The sequence below is a fragment of the Tiliqua scincoides genome, chromosome 2 (assembly GCF_035046505.1).
Source record: "Tiliqua scincoides isolate rTilSci1 chromosome 2, rTilSci1.hap2, whole genome shotgun sequence".
In the NCBI taxonomy this organism is placed as follows: Eukaryota; Metazoa; Chordata; class Lepidosauria; order Squamata; family Scincidae; genus Tiliqua; species Tiliqua scincoides.
This window is the reverse complement of record NC_089822.1, coordinates 220585011-220604615: the sequence shown is the minus strand read 5'-3', so window position 1 is coordinate 220604615 and position 19605 is coordinate 220585011. Positions and strand designations below refer to the sequence as shown.

Sequence of the window (19605 nt, the reverse complement as noted above, 5' to 3'; positions counted from 1 at the left end):
GGAAATCTGAGGAATATCTTCAGCTGGTACATGCTGATGTGATTGGTCCCTTATCACCAAGGTTGGGAGGGGCCAGATTTGTAATAGTGTTTGTATTGGATGATTATTCCAGATATGGGTTTTGCGCTCTCTGACAAGACTTGCTGTCCACCCCCACTCCCTGCCAATCTGCATATCATCAGCCCCTATCTGCACACTCACCCTTCACCTGCACGTACCCACTGATATAATACTCTTCCACCACCAGCTCCTCCTCCAGAACTTCTTACAAAGTGTTGGGCCAGGAAGATTCTGGGCTGGGGTGGAGCCTCTACACTCCTAGCATCCTCCTCACCCAGCCACTTTACAAAAAGAGGTGGGGGAAGAAGGACAGTAGCCCTTTCCCAGGGCACTCAGGAGAGCATCCAGAAAAAAGTTTTTACTGAAGAAAGAAGAGGACAAGTCAGAGATAAGAGGACAGGGCTGTAGGCAGTAGATAGGAGGAAATGTCAGATAAGCACACAATGCTTGGCACACCCAGTTTGTTTCCTTTCTCATTCCACATGCCACCAAGTGGCCTGGCTCATGGCTGGGAGCTTCCCTGAACCCAACCCAATCTCAGACCTCTATTACCCAACATCAATATGCGCACCTCATGCAGTCTTACACAAAACCACAGTTACAAGATCAGTCTGCTGAAACTTTCAGTTACCCAAGATTTTGCTGCCCTTCCTGTTTATAGCTTTCAGATTGGTACCTCCACTCAGAGAGGCACAATTAATTTAAACCAGACTCCTTGAGGTCCTTCAAGGACTACTCACAGCAGAAATTAGGATTGCCACCTTTTGAACTGGCCCATACAGCTGGGACTTTAATCTGCTGAGCACTCAGCTGGTGATAATGTTTGTCTCCATACTGTTAAATGCTTCATCCTTTAATTTTAATAGCTTCTGCTAAAGGCATCTCCAGCCTGATGACAATCCTTACTGAAGAGAAGCCTGTCATTAAAAATCCCCACAATAAAAAGTGTCATGTCTGAAAACCAGCTCCTCTTAAGATTCTATATAAATAGTACAAGACAAAGCCACAAGCCTACACACTTACCTAGGAATACGTCCTATTGAACTCAATAGGATTTACTTCTGAGTAGACATGTACATTTCCCCTGAGGGCTGGGGATAAGAATAGGCCCTCAGTTTGGCTGTACTTGTCCTAAGAGGCGACTAAACAGTCAGCGGGTAGATGGGACTCCTTAGCCTGGCAAGGCAGCTCATCTGAGAGAAGGAAAACTCTGATCCCAAACCTCCACTGCCTTGTGGCTACATCCAGTTATGGAAAAGGCTTCAGGAGTCAACCTCCAGGCAAAATCCGGAGCCGGAGTCCCTGAGGCAGTTCATGGCTGAACACAGTCACGTTCTGGCAACTCCTGCGACGTCGCTGGAACCAACCGTATTGGCTTCTGCCTTTCCATTGGACCATTTCAGCGACGTGGAGAGGGGGGATTTGCTGCATGGGTAACAGCCTATCCTCCATATCTACTTTACCCAGACTTCGCGCACTGGAGAGGACATTCTGTTCCAGAACACTATTCAGAGTGCGATACCATAGTCTTCCGAGACTGAAGGATGCCAACAACAGACATGTACAGGATTGGCCTGCAAGGCTCTTTGAACACAAACAAGTTTTATAAGCCACATAAGCTTTCATGGACTAGAGCGCACTATCACACAGACTGCCTGCCCCCTTCTGTTACAACAGGCAACCATGTGGTTGCAAGGGTCTCCAGCTTCCAGAGACTAAACAATGTAAATCTGAATGAACCCAAAAATCCTCCAACATCAATAACAAAAGGGTAATTTATTTCCAGATAATAACTTAAAGCACATAGTATTAAGAAGGTATAGAACAACAAGAAGCCATACAAACATTAACAGCATAAAACACTTAAAAGACTAATAAGAAAATATTTAATTTTCATCCAAGAGGCCTTTCTCCCCAATAAACTCTTAAGTAAAAATTAACAAGAAACTCAGCAGAACCCAAGAAAGCTCAGCCTCCTCCATACTAGCTGGGGGAGATTTTATAAGTAACATAACTCACTCCTCCTTCCTTCCCATTTAGCCTCCCAGATGCTTTTAAGTTCTCAATTATAGGCTCAATCACCCCAGGTCAAGAGAGAAGAAATCTCAGTTTATATTTAAAGTGAAACAGCCCTAATTCTTACTTTTCCATGACACCCACTTCAGCAGCTGCCTGAAATGTTATCCTGAGTTTGCTGAAAGAAGTGTGGACTGTGGACCCGAGGTCTATGGAATACAAACAGTAATCTTTGAAAGATATAAGATAAGGATTGTGGTTATGACAAGGACTGCAATGGTTTACAAAACTTATACTTTTTCAAGTTTTGGTCACAAATCTTATCTTTTCCATTTCCTATTAGACCTCACAATTTACTTCCCCCACCCCATATACCCATAAATACCTGCCAACAAAGGACAACACTTCATGCACTTGAAAGTTTAATATTTTATCTGTTTAAAATTAAACTCGCATCTTTGATCTAAAGCATTGGGAACCAAACCCCAGAGTGCAGGCTGGATCCAGCACCTGTTGGGATCCTTTCATGGAATGAAAAGAGTGCCGGGAAGCCTCTCCTCTACACCTCTGACTGCCCCCAAACTTTGTGCTGGCCAGGTGCTTCCAGGTTCTATCACTCCAGCAGGTTTTGCGCCTGGATTTCTGGGCAGACACAGCTGACTAACGTGAAGGTTGGGGAGATCGGAGGCACTGAGAAAAGCAGAATGGTAAACTCTGTTCATGCTGGGAAAGGATTCTCCAGCATGCAGCTGTCTCCAGTTTGGAGACCACTGATCTGAACTATTAAGGCGCTCACATATTGACTCATGCACCAAAAGTCATTGCAAGTAACCTTAACTGCCATAACATTCAATACAGTACACACATTCTGAAGTCTCACATATTATGACTGCTTAAAACTTAACCTCCATATCCCCAAACTCTTTTGTGGATGTTCAGCCCCAAGCTTCTTCCTTTGCAGGCTGGAGATACTGCTCAAGCTCATGATGGTGGTGTTAGATCTGCGTACCTACTCCCTGGTTTGCCAAGCTGCTTTTGTCTGAGGTAGACAGAACAGCACACCTTCCTAATGAGGAAAAAGAAAGTTGAAGGAAGATGTAGAGAGGCAAAGAAGCAGGGAAGTGTGTGCATCATTATGAGGGCACACAAGTGAAGAAACAAATGCACAGAAGTCTCATGTTTATGAACAAACGTGGAGAAGTATGCGCTTTGAAACCAGTCGGTTTCATTTAAAATGAATGTTAGCAAAGGCAAGATGGTCAGAAATTCTGATGCTGTGGTAACAGCTGGGTTTAGTTTTGTTAAATATGTGCACGATTGTATGGTACAAGGTAAAAAAATGCTTTGGAAGAGGCTGATTCTCAGTATTAAAATGCTTACCATCTAAAAGAGATTAGTGACAACTACTAAATACAGCTTGCATGTTATCTCCAATCCACATCTGAAGTATAGTATTATACTGAAGTATACATCTGCAGGGGAGGGCACTAGGATGCAGGTTGTGTCTGTTGTCTTGGGTGCTCATTTGGTGGGCCACTGTGAGATACAGGAAGCTGGACTAGATGGGCCCATGGGTCTCTAACCTAGATGATTGTTTCCAGCTACAAAAAAGTAGGTTTGGAACAGATTTGGTAGAAACAGCAGCCCTTTTCTTTACGTTTTTGCTGTTTTATATAGCATTTGTGTGTAACATGTACTTCAACTCGCTTACTTGAGCAATCTAGTTTTAACAATTTATCCAACCCAGTCATTGTGCGAGCATACATAACAGATGTCTTACCCTTCACTCCTGTTCATGGGATGTTATAATTAGGGTATGAATACATCTGTGAGACTTGGATCCACAACACATGAAAAACACAGTTATCAGACCACTGATCTGTCTAGCCCATCTTGTCTACTAGAACTGACAGAAGTTCACCAGGTCTCAGGCAGGGTTCTTTCCTAATCCAGCATCCAGGATACTTTTACAACTAGAGAATGTCGGAGATCGAGCCCAAAATCTTCTGCATGTGCTCTGTCACTGCGCATTGGCCCCTCCCCTATGCATTTACCCAAACATAAATCCAATGGATTTTGGCAGAAATTAATTATTTCCCAGTAAATGTACTTAGGATCACATGCAGCCAGAACCTATTGTTTGTACATTCAGAAGCAACTCACCAAATTCAACAGGACTTACTCCCATGTAAACATGCACAGGTGTGCAGCCTAACAACCCAATTCTGCACATGATTATGCAGAAATAAATTGTAGTGTTTTCAATGGGCTTCTAATATTAGCACATAAAAACACATACTAGAACTTTAGGCACCTTTCAGACCAAGATTCTTTTCAAAATGAATACACCAAATGTAGTGTTTTGTTTTAGGGAGGTATAATTGCAAGAGAAGCCAGTATCTTTTTTTCTAAATGGCATCATAATTTAAATACCTATTTCTTTACTTGACACCTATCTGATTAATGTCTCTTTTTTTGCCGTCGCTAAAATGAAGCTGTATTCAATGCTCCCGACACAGCACAGTGAGCAACGTATAACAAATCCTCTTTGACATATCAGCTTTCTTGGCTGCATCAGAAATTTCCCCTAGTTGTCCTCCTCCTCCTCTCTAGCATTGTGCTTCATTAAAGACTAAAATCAAGCAGCCATATCTTCCTGCCCTTCAGGATTTTTAAGTCACACCTTGGGGGGAGGGAAGTAAACTGTGATAAAGTACTTCATTTTAAATGGCAATCCTGTTAGAATGCCTGTTAGTCTAGATTTTCTAGAAGTCTAGAAAAAAGGCACCTGAGGGGGGACATGATTGAGACATACAAATCTATGCAGGGAATGGATAGAATGGCTAGAAAGATGCCCTTTTCCCTCTCACGCACCAGACTGAGGAAAAATTCACCAAAATTGAGTGTTGAGAGAGTTAGGATAGGGTAGATAAAAGAAAATCTTTCTTTACCCAACATGTATTCAGTCTGTGGAACTTCTTGCCACAGGATGTGGTGATGGCATCTGGCCTAGATGCCCTTAAATGGGGATTGGAAAAAATTCTGGAAGAAAAGTCCATCATGGGTTACAAGTCATGAGGGGTATGTGCAACCTCCAGATTTTAGAAGCAGGCTACCTCAGAATGCCAGATGCAATGGAGGGCACCAGGATGCAGGTCCCTTGCTGCCTTGTGTGCTCCATGGGGCATTTAGTGGGCCACTGTGAGATACAGGAAGCTAGACTAAACCTGATCTGATCTGATCATAGCCTGATCAGGCCTATGACGTGATCCAGTGGGGGTCTCTTTATGTTCTTATGTTCATGCTGGGTTAAGATGCTGGCACCTTTAAGGCTGAAGGCCTAGTTTTTGTTACCACTCAGAAAGAGCATCACTGTCATATCCATCCCACCAGCATCATATGCAGAAGTTGACTATCTTTGGGCTGAGGAAGGCAGTTTCAACCATTATCAACTGGCTGGCATCTCTGGGAAACTTCTTCCAGCATTTAACTATAGTATGCTATGTCATCTGGAGTCAGATGCACAACAGACATTAAGAAGACTCTACTTACAGGGTGGCAGCCTAGCACTGGAATATCCTGCTCATGTAGTTGTGGGCTCTCTCTCATTGAAGGTTTTCAAGCAGAGGCTTGACAGTCACCTGTCAGAGATACTGCTACAGCTGGCTGAACTGAGATGCCTAGACAACTGTAACAACAAGGTATCTAACAACTGTAACATTCTGACATTTGATCTGCAAAATGTCAAATCTTTTGATGACACACTGTAGTGTGCGGGTTAGTGGGAAGGCGGTGAACAGATTGTCCAGTCCCCTGTATCACAAAAAGCAGAATTAAAAAGACTTTTTTTTGTCTTCTCCAAAGCAAAGTTTAGATTTCATATATATTTTTCTGAGAACACCCAAAGGAAACCCCCAAATTAAACCAGATTTACAGACTGATTCAATCAAGCTGACTCAAAAGCAGGAACAGATCCAGTGTTTGTGTTGGGGGGGGGGGGCATGAGTACTACCTTAACTCCAGAACCCAGATCAACCAGGAGGGTAGACCTGGGCTCCTGGTTGAACTTATGGCCTCCATGGTTGAGGTTCGCTGGGTGGGTAGACCTGCTCTCCCACCTGGACTTGGAGCCCAGATCTACCTGCTGGGTAGACCTGGGCTTCCATTCCAGTCGATCGCACTGGCGTCCCACCCAGTGGGCATTCCCCTGGCACCCATCCCAGCAGGTGCCCTTCCCTGCTGGCACAGCACTTTGGGCAGAGGCCACGCACCCATATCTGTTTCCGGATCCATCTCTGCTCAAAAGCATCCCACTTATTTCCCAGAAAGTATGAATCCAGTTGTGGCCAAGAACTGTATGTATCTGAAACCAAGCCACCTTGGTAGTACACCAAAGGGAGTACATCATTATTGCATGCCTTATTCTTCTGTGTAGGCACTGTGTGTCCCACCTACGTATAATGAGCCAGTTCTCCCTAACCCTGCAAGAGCCAAGTTAGACTGGTCTGCTCACAATAAAGCATGAAAAGCACACACACATCCCTAAACATACTGGGCCCCATGGCAGAAAATTCTGGTCTTCCCAACGCATCTCCATAGTATGTTCAGGGATAGATGCCTGCTGCTCACACTTCTGGTTGAAAATGCCAACTTGTGTAAAGCATGCAAAAATGATCCATAAAGCATGGAGCAGCTCTATGTTTAAAGAAAGGTGCAAACCACACAAGACTAATTGTCTCTGCTTTCAAAGAAGCATAGGGTGATGGGTGTGTTTGGGGGGGGGAGGTGGTTCAAAAATATATACATCCTCTGTAGGGTCTGCTCATATACTTATAAAGCAATCTGGAGGTTCTTCACACTGCAGAAACATGGCCTGAGAAATAAAGGGGGGGGGAAGCAACTCCGAAATTTCTTCATCAGTTTCTCAATACCAGGAATGGGAATTCTAGAACAAACAAGGCCACCAACAAGAGGTTACTGCCAAATATGTAGACTAGCCACAAGAACCAATTTAGAAGAATGTTTTTACCCACAAAGCCTGGTGGAGGCTTTGAAGTGCTCTGTGTGCAACATGAATGTTAATACAGAATAAGAAGCAAGAGTATCAGATCTGAATCCAAGATGCTTTCTAGCCAATACAGCTTGGGGGAGGGGGGTGGACCACCAGAGCTGCATCATGAGTAAAAATATTCTCAAGGGCCACTGATGAGATCACGCCCACCCACTCATCTTGCCTGAACCCGGAACAGCTCATGAACACCAGCAGCGTCCAGTTCTGTCCTTCAGTCGTTGAAGTGGATCGGAGTTGTCACCCCACATACACACCTCCAAGGCTGCGGACGGAGTGGAGAGGGGGAACCCACGTCAGCTAGACCAGGAGAGGAGCGCTGAGAGCGCACCAAGGAACACTGGAGAGCTGGGTGGACCAGGATGCCGCGCAAAGTACGCGCAGGATCACAGCCTGCTGCCCAGGCCTGTAGTCAGGATTCTAGAGGTGGGGGGGGACGACGACTATTTTTTCAGAATGGGCAATTATGGGGAGTACCTATACTGGTGTGCAAAGTGAAAGGGTAAGTATGGAAAAACATCAAAGACCCATAAATGCGAGGGGTGGGCAAACTGCTGACTCAGTTTGCCCACCCTTCTAGATACGGCCCTGCTGCTACCACGCCTGTCCAGGATTGCTGCCTGCCAACCGGGCCCCTCTAGAAAACGCCCCGGAGAGGAAACCCCAAGCCCTTCCTTTGCCACTGCACCCACCTGCACAATGCCCCCCGCCCCCAGAACGATCAGGCAGCAGTAGCCGGGGCACGCACACACCCACGCCCGAAGGGCAGCCCTCCTACACGGTGTGATCGGTGGCCAGGACCCGGAGGGGGCGGGAGGGCACCGCACCGGCCAAGCCAGAGCACTGCGCGCCGCTCTTGCGGGCGGCTCTTCCAGCCCCCAGCCCCGGGCACGCTCGTGCAAGCGCTCCCTTTCGGCTCCCCACCCCCAGCCTGGCAGGGCCCCTGGAGAAGAGCCGTCGCTCCAAGCTCTTCCTTCCCTCCCCCCGTCGCAGCAGGGCCTTTTACCCCCTGCTCCTCTGGGGTCCTCGCACGCCCGCGATGCGCCACTTATCCCTGGACCAAGCAGGCGATTCGCCGCGGCGCCGCAGTGCCTCGTCCTCCCGGCCGGCCGGCCGGCCAGCTCGTTCCTTCCTTCCTCCCATTGCAACTGCTGCAGTCATCACCGCTGCTACCTCTACCCTTTGGGAACCCCCCGCACTGCAGAGCTCCCCCCAGGGGGACCTTGCATCACCACCGCCAGTTCCCCCCCCCTACCTCTTTTGCTGCTGCTGCTGCTGCTGCTGCTCCAGTTACCCCGGGGCTGCAGCCCGGGAATCAGCCGCACCACCACCTGCTTCTGTTCCAGCTCTCTCCCCTCCCTCTCTTGAGCCTTAAAGGCAACGTTCACAAGCGATTTCAAACCGCCGATAGAAAAGGAGGAGTAAAAGAAAACCACTTTCTGCCACTGGACAGAGCAGGCCGGTGAGATACTTAGCTCCTTTGGCAGTCCTGCTTTTAATGCCACAGAGGGACAGGCAGGGAGCTCCTTTTGCTGATCCGATGGCCACAATGAGAGATGCACATGGGAAAAGATGATAAGCTCTGTGATAAAGGAGAACCAAACCTGCTGCACCCTGTACTAGTTTTTAAGAGCCCGGATTGGGCTCTTAAAAACTAGTGCAGCCCTGAGGTAAGGGAACACATGATCCCTCACCAAAGGCTGCTGAGGAAACTCCACAGTCAGGGAATTGGAGGGCAGGTCCTCTCCTAGATTAGAAACTAGTTGAAGACCAGGAAGCAGAGAGTGGGTGTCAGCGGGCAATTTTCACAATGGAGAGAGGTGAAAAGCGGTGTGCCCCAAGGATCTGTCCTGGGACCGGTGCTTTTCATCCTCTTCATAAATGATCTGGAGACAGGGCTAAGCAGCAAGGTGGACAAGTTTGCAGATGACACCAAACTTTTCCGAGTGTTTAAGACCAGAAGAGATTGTGAAGAGCTCCAGAAGGACTCTCCAAACTGGGAGACTGGGCAGCAAAATGGCAGATGCGTTTCAATGTAAGTAAGTGTAAAGTCATGCACATTGGGGCAAAGAATCAAAACTTTACATATAAGCTAATGCAAGGGTGCCAAACTTGTTTCATACTGAGGGCCACATAGCATTCATGATGCCTGCTGAGGTCCAGAAGTGATATCATTAGGCAAGAAGTGATATTAAACAAGTCATAAAAAAACAACACTTTTTCTCACTTAGGAACTCATTAGCTGCAAATGACAAAAGAGAAAATATACAAATCTTGATCATACTTCAAGATATGGGAGAGCCCAATTTTCATGTGGGCTGCTCTTTCAGCAGTAACACCTCAGCACTACAAAGCAGATGAAAGCCTGAGGGCCGTATAAAAAGCTTCAGCGGGCCGGCCCCCAGGCCTTATGTTTGACACCCCCAGGCTAATGGGTTCTGAGCAGTCTGTGACAGAACAAGAGAGAGATCTTGTTTGCTTGTGGACAGCTTGATGAAAGTATTGACCCCAGTGGCATAGCTAAGGGGTGCAAGGGATAGCAGTTGCACTGGGCATCAAGCTTTAGGGGGCAACAAGCTGAGCTTGACACTAGTGACCAAAATTGTGAAGATCTTAGTATGTATGAATAATACCATCGTGTTATATATCATTGGAAAGGTAATTTAATGCAGAGTGCAATGAAACAAACCAAACTGGAATATCTGTATTCTATCAAAAGTTATGGCCATTTAACCAAAAAATGAAAACACAACTGTCTTGAGAAACAAAAAGTGGATTTGCTTAACTCCAAACTGATCTATGAGACTGATTGTTCTGAGTGCCAATGAGATGTTATTATGATACAGCATAGAACCAATAACTTTTTATTTATTTACTTAATTTACTTAATTTGATTTTATCATGCGGGGAACCTACAAAATCTTCTTTGACCCTGGGCAGCAGATAGATGCCTTAGCTGTGCCACTGACTGGGGGGAGGCAGCAGAGCAAGTGGGTGGTGAGCTGCTTGGGGGAGGAGGTGGGTTCCTCCAACATTTTCACTTTTTAAAAAGCCTGGGTGTGATGTCACTTCCGGTTGTGACATCACTTCTGGGGCAACATTTTGAGCTTGGCACCGGGCTACACGATCATTAGCTACACCACTGGTTGACCCAATGTGCGGTGGCAGTGAAGAAGGTCAATTCTATGCTTGGGATCATTAGAAAAGGTATTTAGAATAAGATGGCTAATATTATAATGTCGTTGTACAAATCGATAGTAAGGCCACACCTGGAGTAATGCATCCAGTTCTGGTCACCACATGTCAAAAAGGACTCAAAAAGAGTATAGTGGAAATGGAAAAGGTGCAGAAGAGAGCAACCAAAACGATTACTGGGCTGGGGCACCTTCCCTATGAGGAAAGGCTACAATGTTTCGGTCTCTTCAGCCTAGAAATGAGGCATCTGAGGGGGGACATGATTGAGACGTACACAATTATGCAGGGGCTGGATAAAGTGGATAGAGAGAGACGCTCTTTTCTTTCTCACATAACACCAGAACCAGGGGACATCCATTAAGTTGAATGTTGGGAGAGTTAGGACAGTCAAAAGAAAATATTTCTTTACCCAGCATGTAATTAGTCTGTGGAACTCCTTGCCACAGAAAGTAGTGATGGCATCTTGCCTAGATGCCTTCAAGAGGGGTTTGGACAAATTTCTGGAGGAAAAGTTCATCATGGGTTACAAGTCATGGTGGGCATGTGCAAGGTTAGAGGTAGTTTGCCTCTGATTGCCAGATGCAGGGGAGGACATCAGGACACAGGTTATGTCTGTTGTCTAGTGTGTTCCCTGAAGTATTTGGTGGGCCACTCTGAGATACAGGAAGCTGGACTAGATGGGCCTTTGGCCTGATCCAGCGGGGCTCTTCTTATATTCCCATACCTTGTGGAGGTCTCAGCAACTGCGCCTCCACCACAGAATACAGCACACACCCCACTGGCACAACTGCACAAGCACAGGAAAATTGGATAGGATTGGGCCCTAAGGTGCCATTCAAAATCAGGAAAGTGGGTGAGAGATTAACCTCAGCCTTTGGATGAGGTTTCCACCAGCACAGAGCAGGAATTCTCCTTATTTCACTGTTGGTAAAGATCAGCTGAGGGGTCAATGTGAATAGTTTCACAAAAAAAATTTTTTTTTAAACGCCAAGAACAGATGTTGCCTGCTGCTCAGGCAAAATATCACAGAAATCATTACGTCCACTTGCTCATTTAAAGCAGTGGTTCCCAACCTGTGGTCTGGGGGACCACAAGTGGTGCATGAGATCCTGAGAAGTGGTCCAAGAGGTCTCAGTAAAAAAAAAAAAATGATCACCTTTGATCACTTTCAGTGTCTCGCCAAGTGAGCAATCCCCCACAGACTACTGAAGTGTCAGCTGTAGTTGTAAGTTGTTCGTTCTCCGCCCTCTTTGGTGGTCCAGTGCTTGCCATTTTGCCATTCTCCACCCTTTCTGGTAGTCTGTGGAGGAGTGCTCACTCAGCAAGATGTTTCCCCACAGACCACCAGAGAGTGTGGAAAATGGACCCCCCCTATCGTTACCATTTTCAATATCTCACTGAGCGCTCCCCCATGGGCTATCAAATTGAATTGTATTTTTTGTATGATGGGGGTGGAGGGGGTTGCATGTGGTTCCTGAAGAGTCCAATGGCCCGCTGGCTCCTAAAGGTTGGAAACCACTGTTTTAAAAGCCTTTATGCGCTGCTTCTTCCTATGCTCAAAGCAGTGTCAGTATTGTCAACAACACTGAAAATCACTCACACACCCAGTGACAGGACACAGGTGGGTTGGGGTCTTGCTTAGCTGAAGCTCTGCCATGATAGGACTTTACATGCTGTCCTAGAGTGCTGCTCTGCCAGCCTATGCAGGGCTTGTGAACTGATTTATGGAATAAAGAGAGGCAGTGGGGAGCACAGATTGAACAAGGCCAAGAGCTGGAATCACTAAGTTTGGAGTCTCTGAGGCAGAGGAGAGATAATGCTGAAGCCACTGCAATAAAGGTGGCCAAGACTTTTGATTCCAGCCAATGAGTACTGATTTGAAAGATGACTCTGGCCTATGGGGAGTACAACCAATATGCCCACCAACCACCCTTGTTGACATCCCGATGGAAGAAAGCCCAATAGTAGGCAAGACGGGAAGAGGGGTGGCAGAGAGGTTGGGAAGAAAAAGGCAGCACACATCTAGAGAAAGGGTCTGCTGGATTCCCTGAACCAAACTTTAATTTCTTGCAATGTCTCATGGAGAGCTTGGTTAGTAGGAGTGACAAACCACAATCCGCCTTCCTGGGTCCACTTGAACATGGGCCAGAGAAATCATTGCTGTAAGTTCAAGTAGATCCATTCTGATACTGGAGGCTTACCACTAGGCAAGAGAAAAAATGTTCCCTTGCCCTGAGGAGACTTCTGTCCTCCCCCCACAGGATGGGGATGCTGAGTGTACTTCGGTGGTGTGACTGCATTGGGGTGGGACGGAAATGATAGGATTGGGCCCACAGTCGTGTGCAGAAAGTTGCTCACATCTTGCTCACATCATTTATCATTGCAGAACGCTTGCAGGATGCTCAATTCCAAACTTAACTTGGAGGGCAGATATCTCTCCCCAAACCTCCTAAACCAATTAACTCTCCCAGCACATAAAGGAATTGCCCAACCTCCAACACCTAAGAAGCAGGAATAGGCCATCTAGATTCTATAGCCATCCAAGCTCTATCATTGGATCCTAGATTCTATTCTTGGAATCTGGATTCTATTCTTAGAATTCTTTGGATTCTAGAGCCATCCAAAGAATGGGTGAGTTTGAGTCTAAAGGCTCAGAAGCAATCTATGTTGGTTTCTGGTTTGGCCAAAGTGTGCATTCTACCCCTTCCGTGTTTGTGTAATTCATGCTGCATTAAACATTTGGCTGCCTAGATCAAGAGTAAAAAATTTTAAGATTACAGACAACTGTTTCTTATTCACTGTTTTCTTTGATCCCTTTTTATAAGCAACACTGTACGTAGTGACGCCTCAGGCGTCAGGATGTCTTGGGCTGGCCCCTGGCCTTAGGAGCTTGTGGCTTACACAAAGCGCTTTAAAAGAGAACATAACAAACATACAGAGTCTTCTTCCTGTCACCAATGCAATCATATTGACAGTTTGTCCTGTTTCAGGGCACAGCATGAGGCAAATGAGTAAGGAAATCTTTAGTCAATGAAAAAGTTAGTGATGTTCATTAACAATTGTCGTTGTTGGCATTAACAATTCTTGCTCATAACAGCCTCCTCCTTCAAGGAAACCATACAACACCATCTTGATTATGTTGCAATCCTGTAATTAAAAGCTAGATTTCCATTTGTTTTTTCTCCTGTGCATGAAAAGCTGACTCCAGTGCCCTGCCTTGCCACTTTTCTTCATCTCTTTATCAAGGAAATTACTGGCACAAACAACAAGATTGGAGCATGAAAAAGTACTAAGGCTGCCACCTGGTGGGCACAACGTCTTAATCTGAATTCCTAGTTGCCAGCTTGTGTAATTGTGGGTGTTACACATTATATACTTGGACACCTTGACGACCAGGTTTGTTTTCATTTACTTGGCCTGAGTCTACCCACAATGCGTATTAGTTCAGGAGACTAAATGCAAGAAAGATATCCAAAAGCTACAGTAAAGATCATATTTCTTTTCTTTTTTCTTTTTTAGGACCAAGAAAATGTCACAAAGTAAGAAACAAGCATTTAAGTTATCCAGAAGACGTCTTCAGGCTTGATGTTAAGTAAAACTACTGGCAGGGGGTGAGGAGAGAGAGAGAGAGAAAAGATTGGACGTGACATTGAAGCTTCAGAATGTGTGGTTTTTAAGTCTTAGTGTAGGAGTAGTATAGTGGTAAATCTCAATCTGTAGAAGCATACACCTTCCATAGCCTACAAAGACTATACAACAACAACTTAAAGTGTTTTCATCTCCTGCCATTTATTTTGAAACATTTTATAGTTCAGTTGAAGATCGAGTTCATTTCATCCCAAACTCTTCATGTGGGTGGGTTGCGATTGTTTAAAACAAATGTCGAAAAGTCAAATTTAAAAATAAAAAAGTTCTACAGTCCTATCAAAGTCCTACAGCCCAGTCCTGTCCCCCACCAGCTTATGCTATGCAGCAACAAAAAAGGATCACATGCTGCATCTTATGGGGGTGGGGCAACCAGACAACCCTGAAGCAGTAAGTAAAAATATTTTTTTCTTAACTCCCTGCAAGCTGCCTGGCCGCCAAGGGATCTTCTCAAACCTATGCCAGCTATTTAGCTGGTATTAAGTCTAAGGAGCCTCAAGGGGAGGGTCTGGGCTGGGAAAGGGTGATAGGATCCCAGCATTCACTAGTGCCATCATGATCCTCCCCCTCCTACTCTCAAACCTTCCTGCTCCACACCTTCTTCCTCCCCCACACTGCTCACAACTCAACTCTGCTACCACCTTACCAGCTCCAACGTAACCTCTGGCCATGTGCACTACCAGTCCCACAGCTTATGAAAGTGTGGCACCACACTAGGATTTATGGCAGTGGACCACAAATGGTCAACTGCTGCCATAAAGAAGGTGGAAGTGTATTATTGAGTGAAAGAATATAGTGAAAGACTATAAAGAAAGAAAATAAAGAATTTGTATCTTTATTGCATAATGAATACAGGCTTGTAAGTTGGCAACCTTCAGTCTTGAAAGACTATGGTATCGCGCTCTGAATGGTGGTTCTGGCACAGCGTCTAGTGTGGCTGAAAAGGCCCATTCGGGAGTGACAATCTCTTCCATGCTGGAAGCAAGTACAGTCTGTCCCTGGTCTGTCTCCCTGGCTATGGGCCTTCCTTCTTTGCCTCTTAGCCTCAGACTGTTGGCCAAGTGTCTCTTCAAACCGGGAAAGGCCATGCTGCACAGCCTGCCTCCAAGCGGGCCTCTCAGAGGCCAGGGTTTCCCACTTGTTGAGGTCCACTCCTAAGGCCTTCAGATCCCGCTTGCAGATGTCCTTGTATCGCAGCTGTGGTCTACCTGTAGGGCGCTTTCCCTGCATGAGTTCTCCATAGAGGAGATCCTTTGGGATCTGGCCATCATCCATTCTCATGACATGACCGAGCCAACGCAGGCGTCTCTGTTTCAGCAGTGCATACATGCTAGGGATTCCAGCACGTTCCAGGACTGTGTTGTTTGGAACTTTGTCCTGCCAGATGATGCCGAGGACAGGCTTGTAATAAAATACTTATTTGTGTTTAACCTTTCTCTTTTTAGAGGGATCACCATCAATTCATGGTTGTCTTTCTTTTGGGTAAATACAGTATACAGCAGTGGTTCTCAGACTTTTAGCACGGGGACCCACTTTTTGGAATCAGAATCTGTCAGGACCCACAGGAAATAATGTCATGACTGAAAGTGACATCATCAAGCAGGGAAATTTTTAACAATTCTAGGCTGTAATCCTACCTACACTTACCCAGGAGTAAGTCCCATTGACTATCACTGTTAAAAGCATATACATAGTAGCCTGTTCAAAGTACAGATCTGTAACATTTCCCCAAATGCAGTCACAAACTGTGGTAGCATCAAGTCTAATAAAAATAAAATATTGAAATGAATGGGGACCCACCTGAAATTGGTTTGTGACCCAACTAGTGGGTCCTGACCCACAGTTTGAGAAACACTGGTATACAGTATGCAAGGACAGCATGAATGAAGACAAAAAGGCTCACACCACGATAGAAGACCCCCTTAATGAATAACTTGGGTCGCCCCCCTGAGTGCACCCTTCAATCTCAATTAACTTAATTAACTCAATTCTTTAATTAACTGAGTTAACTCCAAGTAGACACTTCCAGCTGTGTTGCTCTGCCTTTCAGGAGCCATCTTGAATCCTGCTTTGTCAAAGGAACCGAAGGATTGCTCCTATAGTGTTGGGGAATAGCAATTTTGAAATTAAAGGCGCAATCCTAGCTTGCCCTTGGACCTGCACAAGTTCCCCCCCCCTGCCCCGGCAACCTCACCCTACCGAGGTCCCCCTCGAGAGGGGAAAGCCCCTTCTTCCCAGCCATTAGCAAAGGCAGGTGCCTGACAATCCCCCATTCCCCCCCCCCCCGGTCTGTGGAAAAATTGTTTTCCATGAAACCAGTCCCTGGTGCCAAAAAGTTTGGTGACCGCTGTGCTACACCTCATTACATAACACAACCCCAATCCAATCCTTCCCTAGTTGAGGGCAATCTCTGGTTCTCAGCAGCAAGCTGGCACAGGAGAACTTTCTCCTACTTTGTCCAGTTGGGGATCTCCATGCAACCGCTGTATTACTGAATGCAACTGCCTGAGACCCCTGCTTGCTTCCATGTTCATATTCCATGACCACTAAATTAATTCAAGAGCCTTTAGAGAGGGTCTTTGCCAAAAGTCCATATGTACAATGTCAACTGGATGTCCTCTATCCTATGGATCTCAAAGAACTCTAGAAAGGTACTGAGGCAAGACTTGAACTGCAGTCTATGCACACTTTCCTGAGAGTAAGCCTCACTCAACACAATGAGTAGATGCATAGGCTTATCTGATAGTTTTGCAGAAACTATGCTGTTTCTCCTTCATCAAGGCTCCTCCTTCTACATGCTTAATAATTTAAAATTGTGTTTTCCACCAGTTTACCCAGAACAGACATTCAGCCTCTAATTTCCCAGATCCCTCCTGGATTCCTTTTTAAATATCATTATTATGTTGCCTATCTTCTAGTCATCTTAGAGTGCTTGAAAAACACAAGAACAAAAGGAGGTTTGCATGTAACTACTGATGACCTGGAAGGTGGCTTGGGATGACTCGGACATGATGCATTGCAAATACACACATTCAGAACTGTGCAAATCAGACATGGGTCTCTCCCCAAACAGTAGAGCACTTAAGAGTTCCAGAATTACTCAGTCACCAGTGGACTTCCCTTATATGTCATTACATGTGCTTTATATAGACTTTGATGTGTTTCTCCGTACAATAAACATCCTGAAAATAAAGAAGAAAAACAGAAACCCAAGGCCACATGGGGAACTTGTAGACAGAACAATGAAGTGGAAAGGGAATTTCCAAGGTCCACAGATGCTGGCTGTCTAACCACCTGGCATTTATTCTGATCCTTTTCAGGACTGAAAGGAAGTCAGATTAGAGATAATAGACACAGCAAAGACTATGAAGTGTACATCTCTAGCAACAGCCCAATGGGGCCCAATGGGACAGTGGGGGAGAGAGGGTGAGAGAGGGAGAGAGAGAGTTAAATACAGGCTATTCAGGGGGCAGTACAGGTTCCATTTGCAATATAGTGAATTTTTGTCTGCTCAGCTCCAATCTTATCTGCATTTGCCCTACCAGATGAGCAGTAGCTAGATTATTTTTGTCAAGTAGAAACCCATTTTCTTGTTTCCTATTTTAGGTTAGGTAGAAAACCTTTAATATTTTTTAATAGTTCTGGACCCAGGGATCATGCAAAGATGGAGGCATTCATAAGAGCATTCCTAAAACAGACAAATGGCCATACAAAGAAGAGGCAATCTGAATGTATTTCCTGCAAGAGAAAATATACAAAACATGACAAGCAGCACACGAACCAGGGAGAACTATGAAAATGGCATGACAAAAATGGTATATGAAAAGTCGGGGGACGACAACTGGGGAATACAAGAGATATTAATTCCATGTCTGTTTCTTGGAAACTAATCGTCTTAGAGAAACAGAAGTATTTTTAAGTTGCTAACTGAAACAACAGTGACTTTTATCATCACATAGGAAGTTGGCAGGAAACAACTGAAATCATTGTTCTTAATTAAATATACCAGTACACACTGGACATCTTCTTCTGCCTAGAAGACTGGTGCTTTTTGAGACCTTGTTGCGTTAATGGAACGATTCAAGCAAGCTTCCTCCTACCCTACACCCCATGTTGGCTTTTGCAGTCACTATATGTGGCAGGTAAATGGACTAATTTGTCTGAACATGCCTTAGAATCCAAAACTGGGGCCTATGTTAGGGCATGGTGTATGAATAATAGTACAGTGTAGCAGGGTTTGGGGTGGGGTTGTTGGCTCATAATATTTTTTGCACATACATGGACTTGCAATGCCTCTTGGGTAACACACTGCAGGCAGTGGTGCCGCTAGAGGGGTGTGGGCATCCCTGGGTGAAGCGCATGGGTGGGGTGACACAACTACTGGCTGAAATTGTGAAAATCTTGGTGTTTCGAATAATACCATCATGTTATATATCCATCAATGTGTAATTTCATGCAGAATGCAATGAAACAAACCTCATTGAAATATCTCTATTCTATCAAACATTATAGCCAAGAAACCAGCAGGGGCAGAGCAATGGTACATCACCACATCCACCAACCGGGGCGTTGCTCCGCTCAGCGCATGGGAGAAGGTGCATCATTGGACCAGATGTCATAACCGCCAGAGAGGACAAGACACCACCAAAATGTTGGACACCCAAGAAAAATATAGGACATGATAAAATAAAAACTAAAAACACTAGTACATTGATTTCATGTTGTTAATTTAAAAACTATATTACATATAATTTATGACATATGATTTACTAATTACAAGAAGGTTATGCATTGCCTGCAGGGGCTGCTCACAGGGAAAAGGGCATTTAAGTTCTTTTCCAGGACACGAGACTAAAAAAGAGGATGTGTCCTGGAAAAAGAGGACATCTGGTCACCCTGATCATTGGGGTGACACGCTGGCCTCCCGCACTGGGTGACACAAACCCTAGTGACACCACTGACTGCAGGGGAAGCAGACAACAGCAATGCATATTGTCCAGCAAATGTACAATGCTCTTGTTTGTGGTGCATCACAGGTTCAGACCCTCATTCCTCATTGGTTGCTGACACATGGTGGAGGAAGCACCAGCATCTTTAGTAGCAGCATCTGCTTTGCATGCCACGTGGCAAGTGGCTGCTGCCCCAGCTCACATGTCTTTTCAGCAGCACACATCTTCCACACCCCTCCAGTTCTCTGCTTTACATGGCACACCTGTGATGCTAGTAAGTGACAGCTTGGATTCCCAGTAGAAGCAGCTAGGGACAGAGCAACCTGGAATGCAGCCCGGTGTCATCTCAAGTTCTGCAGCCCGGTTCTGTGTTACCAAAAGAAAAAAACCTTGCTTACCAAGACATACAAAACATCAAGATAAGAACTTCATTAAGAGGGGATATGTGGATTTTCTTGGACACAATGGATAAAAGCCAAATTGGATCCCTTTGTTCCAAATTCATTTGCCCAACTTACTGTTGGCATCCTTTAGTCTCGGAAGTCTACGGTATCACACTCTGAATGGTGGGTCTGGAACAGAGTGTCCTCTCCAGTGCACGAAGCCTGGGTAAAGTAGATATGGAGGATAGACTGTTTCCCATGCAGCAAATCTACCCTCTCCACATCACTG

At 45.4% G+C, this 19605-nt stretch overlaps 1 protein-coding gene and 1 long non-coding RNA gene across 5 annotated transcripts in view; one reads left to right on the top strand and one right to left on the bottom strand.

Moving 5' to 3' along the window:
• LOC136641451 (monoacylglycerol lipase ABHD6-like) overlaps window positions 1–8488 on the bottom strand; it is a 40227-nt gene extending 31739 nt beyond the window's left edge. For 3 of the 4 annotated variants that reach the window (XM_066617247.1, XM_066617249.1, XM_066617251.1), the window contains exon 1: window positions 8400–8488. The gene's annotated coding sequence lies outside the window, so the exon portion shown is untranslated. Of the gene's footprint in view, window positions 1–8150; window positions 8283–8399 lie in introns of those variants that run through there. The other variant, XM_066617248.1, reaches the window with a different exon arrangement.
• A 64-nt stretch (window positions 8489–8552) lies between these two features.
• LOC136641452 (uncharacterized) lies at window positions 8553–18657 on the top strand. The gene is made up of 3 exons (XR_010793877.1): window positions 8553–8606; window positions 13859–13950; window positions 18497–18657. It is a non-coding gene; the product is annotated as an uncharacterized lncRNA (long non-coding RNA).
• Window positions 18658–19605: the final 948 nt, after the last annotated feature.